The sequence below is a fragment of the Mobula hypostoma genome, chromosome 2 (genome assembly GCF_963921235.1).
Source record: "Mobula hypostoma chromosome 2, sMobHyp1.1, whole genome shotgun sequence".
NCBI classification, from domain to species: Eukaryota; Metazoa; Chordata; class Chondrichthyes; order Myliobatiformes; family Myliobatidae; genus Mobula; species Mobula hypostoma.
In genome coordinates this window covers 173,921,612-173,939,107 of record NC_086098.1, presented here as the reverse complement: position 1 = coordinate 173,939,107, position 17,496 = coordinate 173,921,612, and the positions used below count along the sequence as shown (strand labels likewise).

General features: G+C 46.6%; 1 protein-coding gene across 7 annotated transcripts in view; it reads right to left on the bottom strand.

The window, feature by feature from the left end:
- Positions 1 to 17,496, bottom strand: part of LOC134342682 (protein CBFA2T1-like) — a 198,534-nt gene that overhangs the window by 119,917 nt on the left and 61,121 nt on the right. Inside the window, exon 1 of one of the 7 annotated variants that reach the window (XM_063041099.1) lies at positions 14,963 to 15,095. The exons of the other annotated variants lie outside the window; for them this stretch is intronic. The gene's annotated coding sequence lies outside the window, so the exon portion shown is untranslated. Of the gene's footprint in view, positions 1 to 14,962; positions 15,096 to 17,496 lie in introns of those variants that run through there. 7 annotated transcript variants of the gene reach the window in all.

Here is a 17,496-nt window from a genome sequence, read left to right as displayed (position 1 = left end):
GTGCTCACGGGGAGGACACAGAGGTCAGGATCGAACTCGAGTCTCTGGCACTGTGAGACGGCGGCTCTGCTTGTCACACCACTGTGTCACCCATATCTCCCTGTCTTCCACACCACTGTGTCACCCATATCTCCCTGTCTTCCACACCACTGTGTCGTCCATATCTCCCTGTCTTCCACACCACTGTGTCGTCCATATCTCCCTGTCTTCCACACCACTGTGTCGTCCATATCTCCCTGTCTTCCACACCACTGTGTCGTCCATATCTACCTGTCTTCCACACCACTGTGTCACCCATATATACCTGTCTTCCACACCACTGTGTCGTCCATATCTCCGTCTTCCACACCACTGTGTCGTCCATATCTCCCTGTCTTCCACACCACTGTGTCGTCCATATCTCCGTCTTCCACACCACTGTGTCGTCCATATCTCCGTCTTCCACACCACTGTGTCGTCCATATCTCCGTCTTCCACACCACTGTGTCACCCATATCTCCCTGTCTTCCACACCACTGTGTCACCCATATATACCTGTCTTCCACACCACTGTGTCGTCCATATCTCCGTCTTCCACACCACTGTGTCACCCATATATACCTGTCTTCCACACCACTGTGTCACCCATATATACCTGTCTTCCACACCACTGTGTCGTCCATATCTACCTGTCTTCCACACCACTGTGTCACCCATATCTCCGTCTTCCACACCACTGTGTCGTCCATATCTCCCTGTCTTCCACACCACTGTGTCGTCCATATATACCTGTCTTCCACACCACTGTGTCGTCCATATCTCCGTCTTCCACACCACTGTGTCGTCCATATCTACCTGTCTTCCACACCACTGTGTCGTCCATATCTCCGTCTTCCACACCACTGTGTCGTCCATATCTCCGTCTTCCACACCACTGTGTCGTCCATATCTCCCTGTCTTCCACACCAGTGTCGTCCATATATACCTGTCTTCCACACCACTGTGTCGTCCATATCTCCCTGTCTTCCACACCACTGTGTCGTCCATATCTACCTGTCTTCCACACCACTGTGTCGTCCATATCTCCCTGTCTTCCACACCACTGTGTCGTCCATATCTACCTGTCTTCCACACCACTGTGTCGTCCATATCTCCGTCTTCCACACCACTGTGTCGTCCATATCTCCGTCTTCCACACCACTGTGTCGTCCATATCTCCCTGTCTTCCACACCACTGTGTCGTCCATATCTACCTGTCTTCCACACCACTGTGTCGTCCATATCTACCTGTCTTCCACACCACTGTGTCGTCCATATCTCCGTCTTCCACACCACTGTGTCGTCCATATATACCTGTCTTCCACACCACTGTGTCGTCCATATATACCTGTCTTCCACACCACTGTGTCGTCCATATATACCTGTCTTCCACACCACTGTGTCGTCCATATATACCTGTCTTCCACACCACTGTGTCACCCATATCTCCCTGTCTTCCACACCACTGTGTCGTCCATATCTACCTGTCTTCCACACCACTGTGTCGTCCATATCTACCTGTCTTCCACACCACTGTGTCGTCCATATCTCCGTCTTCCACACCACTGTGTCGTCCATATATACCTGTCTTCCACACCACTGTGTCGTCCATATATACCTGTCTTCCACACCACTGTGTCGTCCATATATACCTGTCTTCCACACCACTGTGTCGTCCATATATACCTGTCTTCCACACCACTGTGTCACCCATATCTCCCTGCCTTCCACACCACTGTGTCGTCCATATCTCCGTCTTCCACACCACTGTGTCGTCCATATCTCCCTGTCTTCCACACCACTGTGTCGTCCATATATACCTGTCTTCCACACCACTGTGTCGTCCATATCTCCCTGTCTTCCACACCACTGTGTCGTCCATATATACCTGTCTTCCACACCACTGTGTCGTCCATATATACCTGTCTTCCACACCACTGTGTCACCCATATATACCTGTCTTCCACATCACTGTGTCGTCCATATATACCTGTCTTCCACACCACTGTGTCGTCCATATATACCTGTCTTCCACACCACTGTGTCGTCCATATATACCTGTCTTCCACACCACTGTGTCACCCATATATACCTGTCTTCCACACCACTGTGTCGTCCATATCTCCGTCTTCCACACCACTGTGTCACCCATATATACCTGTCTTCCACACCACTGTGTCGTCCATATATACCTGTCTTCCACACCACTGTGTCGTCCATATATACCTGTCTTCCACACCACTGTGTCGTCCATATCTCCCTGTCTTCCACACCACTGTGTCGTCCATATATACCTGTCTTCCACACCACTGTGTCGTCCATATCTCCCTGTCTTCCACACCACTGTGTCGTCCATATCTACCTGTCTTCCACACCACTGTGTCACCCATATCTCCCTGTCTTCCACACCACTGTGTCGTCCATATCTCCCTGTGTTCCACACCACTGTGTCGTCCATATATACCTGTCTTCCACACCACTGTGTCGTCCATATATACCTGTCTTCCACATCACTGTGTCGTCCATATCTCCCTGTCTTCCACACCACTGTGTCGTCCATATATACCTGTCTTCCACATCACTGTGTCGTCCATATCTCCCTGTCTTCCACACCACTGTGTCGTCCATATCTACCTGTCTTCCACACCACTGTGTCACCCATATCTCCCTGTCTTCCACACCACTGTGTCGTCCATATCTACCTGTCTTCCACACCACTGTGTCGTCCATATCTCCCTGTCTTCCACACCACTGTGTCGTCCATATATACCTGTCTTCCACACCACAGTGTCACCCATATATACCTGTCTTGCACACCACTGTGTCGTCCATATATACCTGTCTTCCACACCACTGTGTCACCCATATATACCTGTCTTCCACACCACTGTGGCACCCATATATACCTGTCTTCCACACCACTGTGTCACCCATATATACCTGTCTTCCACACCACTGTGTCACCCATATATACCTGTCTTCCACACCACTGTGTCGTCCATATCTCCGTCTTCCACACCACTGTGTCGTCCATATATACCTGTCTTCCACACCACTGTGTCGTCCATATCTCCGTCTTCCACACCACTGTGTCGTCCATATATACCTGTCTTCCACACCACTGTGTCACCCATATATACCTGTCTTCCACACCACTGTGTCACCCATATATACCTGTCTTCCACACCACTGTGTCACCCATATATACCTGTCTTCCACACCACTGTGTCGTCCATATCTCCCTGTCTTCCACACCACTGTGTCACCCATATCTCCCTGTCTTTATGCAGAACAGTACAGCACACGGACCGGCCCTTCGGCCCACAAAGCCCATGCTGACCCTGACATCAAATTATAGTAAACCTACTTCCCGCGCATGATCCACAATCCATCCATTCCCTGCACTTCCATGTGGCTGCCTAACTACCTCTGAAATGCCACCGTTGCATCTGGTTTTAGGAACCTACTGTCCTCTCACACCGAAGCCAAGCCATCTAGTGTGTGACGTGTTTACCCTGGGAAAATGACTCTACCTACCCTCAGCTACGTCTCAGCATGTGGGGATGCCTTCAGAGTCGCACAACAATACAGCATGGATACAGGCCATTCAGCCCAACTGGTGCATGCCAACCACAACATCGTCCCTCTACACCAGCCATACCCATTCAACCCATAACCCTCCAAGTCCCTTCCCTCTACGCATCTATCTAAGTGACTCTTAAAGGCTGCACTTGTACCAGTCTCGACAACTTCCAATGACAGCTTAATCGGGCACGGTAGTGTCGTGGTTATCACAACACTTTACGGTACCAGTGACCCAGGTTCAGTTCCCGCTGCTGCCTATAAGGAGTTAGTACGTTCTTACTCTGCCTGTATGGGATTCCTCCCGGTGCTCCAGTTTCCTCCCACAGTCCAAAGACACACAAGTAAGCAGGTTAATTGGTCATTATAAATTATCCCATCATGATTAGGCTCAGATTACATTGGAGGATTGCTGGGCAGCTCGAAGGGCCAGAAAGACCTATTCAGAGTTGTATCTCAATGAAATTTTTAAAAAAGCAATTTACCACTCAGGCTTATTTTAAACCTCTCCCCTCTTTTTGTATCTATGCCCTCTAGCTTTGGGCTCATAACCCTGGAAAACAACTGTGCTCTCTATCGCCGGATGACTAGATAAAGACCATGTTCAGTTGAAACAGTCTAGGATTTAGGGAGTTTTAAAAACTGACACTCTTCCTCCTGATAGAGGTGTATATGATAAGGGGCATACCTGAGTGGACAGCCAGTGCCTTTTCCCAGGGTGGCAATGGCTAATTCGAGAGGACATACTTTTAATGTGATTGGAGGAAAGTAGAGGGTGGATGTCAGAGGTAGGCTTTTTTTTTTATAAACACAGGGTCCGTGATAGAGGAACAAACATCCTGCGGAGCATGAAGAAAGCTCACCTCTGTCCAAGGATACTGACAGACTTTTACCTCTGTACCATTGACAGCATACTCACCAACTGCATCTCAGTGTGGTATGGCAATTGTCCTGTATTGGACCGCAAAGCTCTCCAGCGTGTGGTGAAAACTGCCCAGTGGATTATCGGCACCCAATTGCTCACCATTGAGAACATCTAACATAAACGCTGCCTGGGCAGGGCGAAAAGCATTATCAAGGATGTATCTCACCCTAACCATGGACTTTTTACTCTCCTCCCATCATGTAGGTGCTACAGGAGCCTCTGCTCCCGCACCAGCAGGCACAGGAAGAGCTTCTTCCCTGAGGCTGTGACCCTGCTGAACCTCTCATCACAGCGCTAAGCAGAATTGCACCCATATTGTACTGTCTCAGTACTTTTATATCTGTGTGCTGTAGCTCTTTTTTTATTCGCAGTTATTTTGTAAATAACACTATTCTTTGCATTTCTGGTCAGATGCTAACTGCATTTCATTGGCTTTGTATCTGTACTCGGCACAATGACAATAAAGTTGAATCTCTTATTACATAGGCAGACGGATGAAAGAAAAGTGGACAGCTAGGTGGAAGGGAAGGGCTAGACTGACCATGGAGTAGGTTAAAAAGTTAGCAGAATATCCTGGGCTGAAGGGCCTGTATTGTGCTGTAATTCTATATTCCTACTCTTGGGAAAGACAAGGGTTAATTCTATTTTTTTTTTAGAGTTACCGCGTAGTAACAGACTCTTCCAGTCCAACTCATCCTCGCCACCCAATCGCACCCATGAGATCAATTTAACTGGCTCGCTCGTGCATCTTTGGGACGTGGGAGGAAACTGGGGCATCCTGAGGGAACGCACACTCACGCAGAGAACGCACAAATTCTTTACAGACGGTAGTGAGAACCGAACCGGGGTCACTGGCACTGTAAAGCGTTACGCTTACTGCTACACTACTGCGCCGCCCCAGTATGTAACATTACTACCCTGAGGAAAAAACTCTACCAATCCAGTTGCTGGAAGGAAAATGGAAGGATGGAAAGATGAAGGGTTACAGGGAGAAGGCAGGAAAATGGGGTTGAGAAGGAAAATAGATCAGCCATGATGAAACGGCACAGATTCAATGGGCCGAATGGCCTCCTATGACTTATGGTCCACGATTAGATTGAAAGGGATTATTCCCAGCGAGCAGCTCATTATTACTCTGCTATGGAAGCATGATAGAACCTGCCCCCTCTTTGAATGTCTTACTCCAACCACACGTTATACAAAAAAGTTTGAAGGGACATAATTGTTTTAACTGAGACTTGTGTAAAATAGTTTAAAATCTGTCTTTATACCAGAGCATTGAAACAGTGGGAGGTCTGTGCTAAATCAAAGAGATGGATCCTAGATTCTGTTATTGATAGCACTCGGTCCATGCGGTCACACGGATTGATTGAACCAGAATTTTCCAGGAATTTCTTTCTCCCTTTTTTGGTCCTGTTTTTTTTCTCTCTGTAAATATTTCCCCTCTCCCAGGAGAGGGTTGCGGAGTTGGATCAGGACTGGGAAAATTATGTTCCGTCACGCTAGCCTGATTGGGGGAGGGAAGTCTGAGAGAGGGCTGCGTCTTGTCTCAATCGCAATGTTGCTATTTTCCTTCCAGGGTCAGTCAGCTGAGTCCAGTGGAGTGAGTTCAGAACTCAAAGGTTTAATTTAGAGAATAATAAGATAAAAATGGAAACATCAACTATCTATTCCTCTCCATAGATGCTGCCTGACCTGCTGAGTTCCTCCAGCATTTTGTGGATCGCTCTCCCCATGTGACTGTGTGGGTTTCCTCTGGGTACTCTGGTTTCCTCCCACAGTCCAAAGATGTACCGGTTGGTAGGTTAATTGGTCATTATAAATTGTGCTATGATTAGGCAGGGATTAAATCAGGGATGCTGGGAGGTGTGGCTCGAAGGGCTAGAAGGGCCTATTCAGTACGTTGTCTCAATAAATACGTTATTAAACACTATTCCACCACACAAAATGCTGGAGGAACTCAGTAAGTCGAGCAGCATCTATGGAGAGATAGAAACAACCAATCTTTCAGACCAAGATCCTTCAGCAGGACTCAAGACCTGATGCAGGCCGAGACCCTTCATCAGAGCTCATGACCTGCTGAAGGGCCTCAGTCCAAAACAGTGACTCTTCATTCCTCTCCATAGATGCTGCCTAGCCTGCTGAGTTCCTCCAGCATTTTGTGTGTTTAATGCGTGGATATCTGTACACTCTAACACACAAAATGCTGGAGGAACTCAGCAGGTCGGGCAGCATCTACAGGCAGAAATAGACCCTTCATCTAGACTGCGAGATGGTGAGGAGATGGGCAGTGTTAAAAAAGGTGAAGGGAAGGGGTGGAGCAAGAAGCTGGCAAGTGATAGATGGATCCAGGTGATGGAGGAGGGAAGGGTGGAAAAATTAACGGAGGCTGCGAGGTGACAAGTGGAGGCAACACAGCACAGAGGACAGTGCAAATGCAGTGCATCTTCACTCTAAGAGTAAAAAGTAAAGTACAAAAGGCATGAAACAGGGAAAGGCTTCAATTTTCTGCAGTCTTTCTATTCTTCTTTGGAATGTAACATTACACAATGCTTCCTCCCTCCCCATCAACACACCCCAACCTACTGTCAGTCAATGGGAAAAGTGGCTGCTCATTTGGAAAATTGCTCTTGAATACAGATAAGAATCAAATCAAATCAAGTTTAATTATCATTCAAACCATACATAGATACAGTTGAACGAGACCGCATTTCTCTGGAGCCAAGGTGTAAAACATTCAAAATAGCAAGCAAACTTAAAAATAATGAGTAACATTCAAAAAACGAGCAGCATAATTGAAAATTGTTAGCAAAGAAGCATATTCACTCGAAAAGGTGCAAGACCCTGAGCAACAGTACCGGGCAATCGATGGTATTCTCTCGGCAGTGTGCAGATGCACGCAATCCCGCCTGTCATTCCACCGCTCCAGCACAGGAGAGCAGCACCGATGGGAGAGGCCAGACCGCAGCTGAGCACGGACGCCAAGCTGTAGCACTTCCGCATCTCTCAACTGGTCTGCAGCAGCATGAAAGCCCGAGGCTTGAGGGCTAGTCCTCACCACAACCCAGACTACCCAGCTCCCATGTTGTCTGTCCCTTTAGAAAGGTTATTGAGACCTAGCGGAGTCCACAGCAATGGAGTGCTGTAGCCACCAACAGTATTATATATAATTTATTATTCAATACAGGGACTGCAGCAATTGGCCAAACTGGGAGAAAGCTATCCACAAGAATCCGAGAACATCAACTGGCTGTGAAGAGGCAAGACCAACTCTCCCTAGTCTCTATCCATGAAGATTGAGAGCAGCATCGAGCAAACATACGGCATGCGAGAGAATTCCTAGAAGTGTGGCTTTCCACGAAGAATTCTGTAAACAAGCACATGGACTTTGATCCTATTTATGAGCTGACGCAGGCAAAGTTCCAGACCACAACGCACGAAGTTCGCCATGCAGCCAAAAACGATGAGATTTCCTCCCCACATCCCAACTGAGCTTCCGAATTGAAGTCCAATCAGCTGATTGAAAAGTATACAAAGGCCAAGCCTTCGGGGTAAACACAATCAACAGCACTCTGACGACGTCTCTTTGCACGGTAACAAAACATTTGCAAGTAAATTGCCAAAATCGAAGAACTCAACCCAACTACTATACCAAGGAATTTAAAGTTGCTGACCCTCTCCACACTGATTCCCCAATGAGAACTGGCTCATGGACCTTCGGTTTCCTCCTCCTGGTCAATAACCATCACCTTGGTCTTGTCGACAGAGTGAGAGGTTGTGGTAATGGGTCCAGCATGTTGTCGTCGTCGTGGCTATCCCTCAAGGTCTTCGTTCTGAAGAAGTGGCCCACAGAGCGAAGACACCTGTGCGTGTATTTGTTTAACGTGTACTTGATGTTGCACTCCAAGAAGCACACGATACTTCACAAATCAACCAACTGATTCCAATGGCATGGAAACCACGATGATTGGAGCTGATGGATTTGTTGCAGCCTTCATCTGCCTTCACAGCCGTTGAGTTTGAAGTAACTTCGTCCGCCTGTTCCACCGTTGAGGTCTTGGTTGGATTGTTCTTTGTCAGGGACCTCAACCTCGACCTTAACGCCATGGGTCACCCTACCAGGAGCATAGCTCCAGACGGCATTTCTCTCGGGATCTCAGGACCACACAAGCTTCTCCACCACAACAAGGTGACAATGGGTCCAGCATGTTAGTGCCATTTCAAAGAAGGTACAGCAGCACCTCCACTTTCTAAGACGTTTCCAAAGATTCAGCATGTCATCTAAAACTTTGACAAACTTCTATAGATGTGCAGTGGAGACTGGTTGCATCATGGCCTGGTATGGAAACACCAACCCAGTCCATCAGGGTTAAAGCCCTCCCCACCAATCTGTCGCAGGAAAGCAGCACCCATCGAGGACCCCACCTTCCAGCTCATGGTCCCTTCTCACTGCTGTCATCAGTGGCATAAGAGCCTCAGAACTCATGTCACCACGTTCAGCAACAGTCCTCACCCCTCAACCATCAGGCTCTTGAACCAGTGGGGATAACTTCACTCATCCCATCACTAAACTGTTCCATAACCTATGGACTCACTTTCAAGGACTGTTTATCTCACGTTCTCAATATTTCTTTCTTTCTTACTTATTTATTTATATGAATATTATTTTTTGTATTTGCACAGCTTGTTGTCTTTTGCACATTGTCCATCCTGTTGGATATGGTCTTTCACTGATTCTATTGTTTCTTGTATCTACTTTCATATGGCAGGACTTTCATATGATGAAAGACTGGATCGACTGGGCTTATACTTGCTGGAATTTAGAAGGTTGAGGGGGGATCTTATTGAAACATATAAAAATCCTGAAGGGCTTGGACAGGCTAGATGCAGGAAGATTGTTCCCGATGTTGGGGAAGTCCAGAACGAGGGGTCACAGTTTGAGGATAAAGGGGAAGCCTTTTAGGACCAAGATGAGGAAAAATGTCTTCACACAGAGTGGTGAATCTGTGGAATTCTCTGCCACAGGAAATAGTTGAGGCCAGTTCATTGGCTATATTTAAGAGAGAGTTAGATATGGCCCTTGTGGCTAAAGGGATCAGGGGGTATGGAGAGAAGGCAGGTACAGGGTTCTGAGTTGGATGATCAGCCATGATCATACTGAATGGCGGTGCAGGCTCGAAGGGCTGAACGGCCTACTCCTGCATCTATTTTCTATGTTTCTATGTTTGCTCTGAATGCCCGCAAGAAAATGAATCTCGCGGTGGTATGTAGTGACATGTGTACTTTGATAAATTTACTTTGAATTTTGAATGCTGTTTTTTGTTGCACATCACACCAACATAATACATGCAAATGTATACGGTGAATAAAGATAATCTTTGAAAACAAGAATCCTACACTTGGTCAAATGTTCCAAAGCACTTCACAGCAACACACCCAACAAAATCCCCTACTGATTTTCAGGAGATTATCAACACAGGTGAATGAGTTAAGATTAAAGGAATGTCTTAAAGGAGGAGAGAATTCCAGAGCTTGGGCCAGTGATTAAAAGCAGGACTCCTGACAGGTCAGAGTACATGGGGCAAATCATTGCAGCCTTGGAGGTGATTCAGTTGAGCTAAAACACCAAGAATCACACACTGTGCTCAAAGTGGAAACCTGGACATGGTTAATATTCCCAGAAAGATTAGACTGAGGTCACTACTACCGTTCTTTTGTCTACACTTCTCGCTGAATCAGTAAAGCAGTCGACATAATCAAAGACCCCAGCCATCCCAGATATTCTCTTTTCTCCCCTGTCCCATTGGGCAGGAGATACAAAGGCTGGAGAGCACATACCACCAGGCTCAAGGATAGCTTCTACTCCACTGTTACCAGACTGCTGAACATTTCTCTGATACAACAAGTCGGGCTCCTGACCTCACAATCTACCTGATTGTGATCTTGCTGTTTACCCGCTCTCCCCCCTGTAGCTCTTACACTTTACAATGCATTGTTATCGTTTAACCGCATTAGCGGAGTGGCTAGCGTGACGCTATTACCGCACCAGCAACCTGCCGCTGTCTCGAGACTGCGTGGGTTTTATCCGACATTCCAAAGACACACCGGTTAGTCAAGATTAGTGAATTGCGAGCATGCTATGTAGGCGCCAGCAGAGCAGGGACATTTGTGGGCTACTCCCAGGAACTTAAGGCCATAAGATATAGGAACAGATCTGGGCCATTTGGCCCATCAAGTCTGCTCCACCATTTCCCTCTCAGCCCCATCCTCTTGCCTTCTCCCTGTAACTTCTTCAGACACTGACACAAACTATGCATTTCACTATAGGTTGCAATATACGAGTGAGAACTCAAGTTAATCTAGCTCAATGCACGGTGTAATGGATTGATTTGTATGAACAGCATGCAAGGCAAGCTTTTCACCGTATCTTGGTACATGGGACAATAATAGACCAATATCAATTGGAATACTCAGCTTGCAAAAAGACTGAAGCTTCAACCTTAACACCTACATGCTATGCCGCCAATAGAATACCAAGTCAAAGAAGGGTGTGAGGCCATTCTGTCCATCCTGCTTGTGGTAACTCTGAACAAACCACCATTTTCTTGTCCACCACGAACACTGTTTATATAACTCATAATTGCCCTGTTGTGGAGGTGGAGGCACAAACAGTAGGGGTTAAGAGATGTTTAGTTAGGCACATGAATGTGGGGAAAGGAAACGGTATAGGCAGAAGGGATTGGTTTAGGTGGCCTTCTGACGACTAATTTGCATTGGCTCAGCACAACACTGTAGGCCGCAGGATGTACTGTTCTGTGGTCTGTGACTTTGCTTCCACTCTCGACACATCCAGCTCACAATAAATCGCTCAATTAAAAATGCTTTCCTCACTCGCCTTTTTGGTCATCATCATTAACCTGTTCCCCACCCTCCTCCTGGTTTCTTCCCACCAAAGCTGCAGCACCACCACCCCCCCATCCCCACCACCCCACTGCTGCTCAGGAACCGGGGAGAAGAGATCTGCCTGGAAGCATATCAAAATAAAAAGACCTTGAAATAGCGCTGAGGTACCTCAGCCAATGCCTGGTGGATTTGTCCACAAGCCCACTATTTTTGCAGATGAAATTAAAATGGCTTATCAGTGTGGCTAAACTAGCAGCGAGGGATTTCCAATGAATGCGTCAGGCATCATCACCATTGTCCAAGTGTCATTACAGGGTTTATAAATTATTAACGGGGAACATCCAGGGGTGGTCATGAGGGTTAAATATTCAGAAACTAAGTGTCACTTTCCACTGAATTCCCTTCCCAATGGGTTACCACTTTGCAACATGTCTCCAGGGGCTAGCGTTCAGGCTAGAATACTTAGCCAGATGCTCCCATTCCCAGGAATTTAATTCTGCTCCAGTCATGTCCATCAGGGCACAGACTGGGAATAGAACCGTCACCGATAACCACTAATACCTCAGCCACATCTTACTCCACAGTCTCATCATCCCAGCAAGGGTCTACTTCCCTCCATACAATCCCCTCACCAACATCCCACTGGCTGCCCACAACACCCCACGTTCCTGATCATTACTTCACGCTCTACTCCACAAAATATAGGAGCAGAATTGGGCCATTAGGCTCACTGAGTCTGTCCCACCATCCCTCTCAACCCCACTCTCCTGCATTCTCCCTGTAACCTTAGATGCTTTACTAATCAAGAACCTATCAAAATCCCTTTTAAATAAACCCAAATTACTTGGCCTCCACTGTATTTGGGCAATAAATTCCACAGGTTTGCTACCCTCTGGCTCTCCCTCCAATTAATTGTCCCTCTATTACCCCACATCCCACTTCTCACACTCCCCCCCATCAACAGCCCACTATAGTCACCTTCACTCACTTACTGAGACCAATTCCATGTCCAATCCATTCCCTGCCCAACATACACTCTCCTCCATCGATGCTACCACCAACAAAATACTCACCTAGCCCCCACCACCCCACCTCCAAGTCTATGACCCTTTGTACTGGGACAACCGCTCCCTCCCCCACCTGTTTATTGGGAGTTCCCTCCTGCCTCCTGAACTTTACAAAGAGCTTTCCACCGCCAGAAAGTTTTGCCCACAGAACCTACTTCAAAAACTACTCAGCCTCGGAACCTCTCTTAGCAGCTTCAAAATATACTCTAATCTTTCCTTGCTTAGCCAAGTAAATGCATTCAGACATAAACACACACACACATCATTGTATGAAGACAGAACAAAGACACACGAAATGCTGGTTGAACTCAGCAGGTCAGGCAGCATCCATGGAGAGGAAAAAAAGAGTTGACATTTCAGACCAAGACCCTTCATCAGGACTGGAAAGGAAGGGGGAAGCAGCCAGAATAAGAAGGGAGGAGAAGGTGGTGGATTGCAAGTTGGTAGGTAATAAGGTTCCCAGCCTGAAACGTCAACTATTTATTCAACTCCACAGATGCCGCATGACATGCTGAGTTTCTCCAGCATTTCATGTGTGTTGCTGAAGATGTCCAGCATCTGCAGAATCTCCCATGTCTATGAAGAGCAAAGACAATTCACCAGTATGCTGTCTGGGCAGGATGACTTTAGTTCTGGGGAGAGATTGGATAGGCCGGTCTTGTTTTTTCTGGAGCGACCGAGGCTGAGGGTGATCTGACGGTACATAGAATTACGACAGACAAGGATTGGATAGACTCTCAAAATCTTTGTCCCACTGAAGGGATATCTAAAACAAGATGGCGTAGGTTTAAGGTGAGAAGAAGGAGCTTAAAGGGGACAAGAGAGTGGTTGATATCTGGACCTCACTATCACTCTCGGGCAAGGTGTAGCACGAGTTCAGCCTGCCCTGATCAGGGTCACGTGAAGCCATGGGAGCAGGTGGTGGATATCACAAATCCTGGTTATGTGACCACTGACACCGGGCAGACAATCTCTGAAGAGTATTGTTAATGGCTGGGGTCACCCGTCTCGTAAAGACACTGCCCAGAAGAAGGAAATGGCAAACCACTTCGAAGAAAAATTTGTCAAGAACAATCATGGTGATGGAAAGACCATGATCACCCATGTCATACGACCTGGCACGTACGAATGAACGTTTAAGAGATAGTTAGAAAGACACTTAAATAAGCTAGCGCAATACACACAAAATACTGGAAGAACTCTGCAGGTCAGGTAGCATCTATGGAGATGAATAGTTGATGTTTTGGGCCAAGGCCCTTCTTCAGGACTGGAAGAAAAGGGAAAAGGCGACAAAATAGAAAGATGTGGGGAGGGGTGTGTAAGGTTCAATTCCCACCACTGCCTGTAAGGAGTTTGTATGTTCTCCCCGCGACCACGGGGTTTTCTCCGGGTGCTCCAGTTTCCTCCCACAGTCCAAAATTGTACAGATTAGAGCTAGTGATTTGTAGATAATTGGTCACAAGGGTGTAATGGGGCTGGAAGGGCCTGGTACCATGCTGTATCAATCAATCAATAAATAAAATGGAAGAATGTGGTCCTAATGCAGCCAGAAGGGGTTCAAGTGAATGGTCAAACAGGTGGGGCCCACAGCGCAGTGTAGGCCTAAAGGGCCCTTCGAGCCTTGCCACCCCAGCAACCTACAACAATCCTGATTAATCACAGGACAATTTACAACAGCCAATTGACCTACCCGGAACATCTTTGGACTGTGGGAGGAAACCAGAGGACCTGGGGAAAGCCCACACATTCCACGGGGTGGACGTACAGAGACTGCTTATAGACGGCAGCGGGATTGAACCCCAAACTCTGGAAAGCTGCCAGCTGTAATCACGTCGCACTAACCGCTACCCTACCGTGGCACCAATTTATGTGCTATAGAACCTGACGAGTGGAAATATTAAACGTATAAGATCAGCATAAATTTGTTCATTAGTCTGCATATATACCCCATTATTTCTGCATATTGTCTGTATATGTACACACAAATTAAATTGCACACACATGTATTCATTTTTGCGTGCACACACAGACACACTGCCTGAGCTGCTCAGTTCTGCTTGGTAAAAGGTTTTCATTCCCAATTCAAAAGTAGAATAAATTCTAAGTATGACAAATTAGCAAAGTCAAAAAAACAAAATGTTTTCTGAAAATAAGCAGCACCCACACACCATGCTTCTGAGTTCAATGGTGCGGCAGTATTGCAAACACAGACGAGCTCTTCCAGAACGCTTGTTCCTGTCTGCACGCCCCCACCCCCACCTCATTCCCCCCCTCCACCTCACCGCTGAATCTTCCTCACAAACACACAGCGTCAACAAGGGATGTGTGACAATTAAAACAAAATAAAACATTTCTGAGCAGGCCCTGGGTTCAGAGCGAGCGACAGATGGTAACCAGGGTCACTTTGCATTGAGAATCTAAAAAGCAGCTCAAAGCCGTGAACAAAAAACAGGACATCCCCACTCACAATCTGTCGTGTTGCAGCAGCAGACGTCCTGTCATTCAGCATGGCCTCGCTTCACCATCAAATTAATACGCATTATACAATATTCTCAGCCACACAACCGGGGCTGCCTGAATATTCTTCATATGCCTTCCTGCCTGATCTGCCGACAGCAGCCACTCTCTCGCTGGTCTCGACGAGAACAGAAGTAACAGAAACAGGAGTACACTACACAGCCTCTCGAGGCTGCTATGTCATTCACTAAGATCACTGCCGATCTGTTCTCCAATTTCCCCATGTAAACCCTTGACTCTAATGTATCCAGAAATCTATCCAAGCCTTGAAAGCATTCTACGGCACTGTCTCCTCACCTCTCTATTGTAGGAGCTCTGAAAGGGCGATGTAACAACCTTCAGAAGGAAATTCCTCTTCATCTCCCCTTAATTTGAACTATGCCTCTCTGTCCCACATTCCATGATGAGCAGACACGCTCTCAGCATCTAATCTTTCAAGCCTCCTAAGAAATGCAAGCTCTACACTCAGTGGCCATTTTATTAGGTACACCTGCACACCAGCTCGTTAATGCAAATATCTAATTAGCCAATCATGTGGCTGCAACTCAATGCATAGAGCATGCAGACGTGGTCAAGAGGTTCAGTTGTTGTTCAGACCAATCAGAATGGGGAGGAAATGTGATCTAAGTGACTTTGACTGCGGAATGACTGTTGGTGCCAGGCGGGGTGGTTTGAGTACCTCAGAAACCGCTGATCACCTGGGATTTTCACACACAACAGTCTCTAGAGTTTACACGGGATGGTGTGAGAAACAAAATAACATCCAGTGAGCAGCAGTTCTGTGGGCAAAAACTTGTTAGAAAGAGAGGGTCAGAGGAGAACAGCCAAACTGTTCAAGTTGACAGGAAGGCAACAGTAACTCAACCATGTGTTATAACAGTGGTGTGCAGAAGAGCATCTCTGAATGTCGAGCCTTTAAGTGGATGGGCTACAGCAGCAGAAGACCACAAATAATACTCAGTGGCCACTTTATTAGGTACAGGAGGTATCCAAATAAAATAATGACTGAGTGTACATTTCTAAACTCCAATGAATAGAGGTCCCAATTTACTCAATTGTCCCTCAGAAAACAACTCGCTCCAAAAAGGTGGGATTTTCCAAAGGCCAGCCCTTTTAATTCTACTTCCCATTCCGGCATATCAGTCCATGGCCTCCTCTACTGCCGTGATGAGGCTACACTCGGGTTGGAGGAGCAACACCTCATATTCTCCATTCAGCTGAATGAGAAGTATACAGAGGCCAAGCATTCGGAAGACACACCATAATCAACAGCACACTGACAACATCTCCTCGCATGGTGACAAAATGTCCGCAAGTAAGTTGCCAAGATCGGAGAACAACTCAACACAACCATCAACCACCTGAGATACACATTTTCCGAATTATTTCCACCCTCATATTTTGTCTGGGTAGCCTCCAACTTGACGGCATGAACTTTGATAAACTTCCAAGTCAGGTAGCAAGAAAAGTCCTGGGTGATGAGGTGAGAATTTTCCCATACACCAACTTCACTGAAGTACAGAGTGGAGTAAAGCCACTGCCTCACAGGTCCAGAGAGCCAGGCTCAATTCTGCCCTTGGGTGCTAACTGTATGGAGTATGCCTGTTCTCCCCATGACCTTTCAGGCAATGCCTCAAAAAGGCTGCATCGATCATTAAAGAACCCCATCACCCAGGACATGCCCTCTTTTCATTACTACCATCAAGGTTAAAGTACAGTAGTCTGAAGATACACACTCAACATCTTAGGAACAACTTCTTCCCCTCCACCATCAGATTTCTGAATGGACAATGAACCCGTGTATACTACCTCACTATTCTTTGCTCTCTTTTTGCACTACTTACAATAAGAAATTATATATATATATATATAAATTAAGTAAGTTATAGTTATTATTATGTATTGCAATGTATAGCTGCTGCAAAATAACAAATTTCACGATGTATACCATGATTTTGATTGTGGGGTTACCCAGTTTGCTCCTACATCCCAAAGGCATGCTGGTAGTTAATGGCTCCTGTAGATCACTAGTCAGGGTACAAGTAAATAAAGAGAATAGGATTGGATGGGATTGTTCTGCCGGGAGCTGGTACAGATCTGATGGGCTGAATGGCCTCCTCCTGTTCCATAACAAATAAGTAAGTTCTTCTAGCTTCATAAACTGTGATTTCAACTTTATCATAGAGCATTCCAACACAGAAACAGGCCCTTCAGCCCATCTAGCCTGTGCCAAACTGTAATTCTGCCTACTTCCAATGTCTCACATCTGGACCATAGCCTTCCATACCTCTCCCATCCATGTACCTATCTAAATTTCTCGTAAATGTTGAAATCGAAGCCACATCCACCACTTCCACTGGCAGCTTATACCGCACCCTTACCACTCTCTGAATGAACAGCCCTCTCAAGTTCCCCTTAAAATGTTTCACCTATCACCTTTAAGACATGACCTCTAGTTCTAGTCTCACCCAACCGCAATGGAAA